This window comes from Malurus melanocephalus, unplaced genomic scaffold (genome assembly GCF_030028575.1).
Source record: "Malurus melanocephalus ecotype Western Australia unplaced genomic scaffold, MMel_1.1 scaffold_949, whole genome shotgun sequence".
Classification (NCBI taxonomy): domain Eukaryota; kingdom Metazoa; phylum Chordata; class Aves; order Passeriformes; family Maluridae; genus Malurus; species Malurus melanocephalus.
Window position 1 is genome coordinate 23,391 of NW_026624181.1, and position 1,721 is coordinate 25,111.

Here is a 1,721-nt window from a genome sequence, read left to right on the forward strand (position 1 = left end):
TGAAGCGAGACACAGAGGAGGAGAATGAGACAGACTCCTGGAGGCACTGGTGACACCGCTCTGCAAACACCAAGTTGGGGAGCCGAGGTGGAAGGAGGGAGCCAAGATGTCCGTGCGATCCCCTCTCTGATTCCAGCCCCGGTAAGTTTGCTGCTCTYCTCTGCTCGGGGGGACACAGCMMCCCCGGGRACACCCAGCACGGGAGCTRSCGGAGAGGGAGCTGGAGGGGACCCCCAGCTTTCTGAACCCCCGGAACGGGGAGCAGCAAGGACCAGATCCCGGGGAGCAGCAGGGAGGGGTGATGGGGACCCTATTGGGGTCTGGAGAGCTGGCTCCTTTTGGGGCTGGGGTCCGCGATGTGTCCCCGGCCACATCTCCCGCCTGGCCGACAWTCCCCGGAGATGGCCAGCACTATGCCTCCCCATCGGCTGCGAGCTGAACCCTCCTTTCCCATTATTTTTGTGGATTTTCCTCTGAGCTGCGGCAGCGCGGGGCTCCTCCAGGATGAGGTGTAACAGGGCAGAACCTGGCCGTGTTTCGGGACAATCACCTGTTGCTYCCTCTGCCCCCAGCCCGCGATTTGCAGCAGCCCTGGCAGGGTTTGCGGGGTTGTGCAGTGCAGACATGGTGGGATGAGCTCGGTGGCCTCGCAGGGCGTAGCTGGCTCGGGATTTTGAAGCAGGCGCCGTGCGTTCAGCAGAGCAGGTTTCCACCTGCWCAGGTCTCGCAGCTCACGTTTAAGTCACCGAGGAAGCGGGGGAGAAAAAAAAAAAAATAATAAAAACCAGCCAGAACTTCTACAGAGCCCTTTCTAACAGCTCGGGGCTAATTGTTAAAATAATAGCGTCAGCCCACACCCCTGCCAGCGCGAGTGTTTGTGCAAGCTCAGCCCAAACGCTCCGGGTGTCGCACACCGGGGCACYGTCCCCATCCTACAGCCCTGTCCGGGCAGGAGCACACCTCTCCCGCCCCGCTAAGGACACCCTTCCCTTCTTTCCTGCGATATTCCCCTTGTTGTTCCACACTGCTGCACCTTCCGGAGCTTCTCTCCCTCCGCGGAGCTTCTCCTCCAGCGGGAAATGGGTGCAAACCAAGTTCCTGCTTCCAGCGAGGAGCTGTGCCCAGCTGATTCCCTTGGCTTTGTCTGCTCATCCCCCGTARCCGAGGAATTCCCCGCTTTTCCAGCGGGAACGAGCCCGGTTCGGTTTTCTCTCTCTGCCAGCCATCATTTCAGCACACGGGAGCTGGTGGTTTTTGCATCCCGGTTCTTCTCCCATAACAATCCCTCCCAATCTTCGTGGGGACGCCACAAAAATCCAGCAGAATTTGGGAGGAATCTGTCTTCTCCCGGGCTCCGGGCTTGCAACAGCCCCGCAGCCATTAGGTGTTTGCAAAATGTTGCAGACGCAGTGCAGGGGAGRAAAAAAAAATTAAAATGAAAATAATAATAATCAGCAAAATCAGCGTAGCCCTTCTGGGGGGAGGGAGAGAGGGGTCTGTTTGCAGCCAGCGGATCTTAAATGATGTTAAATCCCAAAGGGCAGCTCAGCACTGGGAGAAGACAGCTCTGAGGACAGAGGTTGGACGATAATGGCTCAGATAATTGGATGGGACAGGGGGCATGTAAAGGGGATTAGGGGGTCACTGGGGGGCTGACCCCACTCCCCTGATCATGTTCACTCGGAGCCTGGGGGTCTCCAGTGGGAGCTGGCCCTGGCGCT

General features: G+C 58.5%; 1 protein-coding gene across 1 annotated transcript in view; it reads left to right on the forward strand.

Moving 5' to 3' along the window:
• The first annotated feature begins 6 nt into the window (after positions 1-6).
• FAM167A (family with sequence similarity 167 member A) overlaps positions 7-1,721 on the forward strand; it is a 21,350-nt gene continuing 19,635 nt past the window's right edge. Inside the window, exon 1 of the mRNA XM_057386291.1 lies at positions 7-141. The gene's annotated coding sequence lies outside the window, so the exon portion shown is untranslated. The remainder of the gene's footprint in view (positions 142-1,721) is intronic.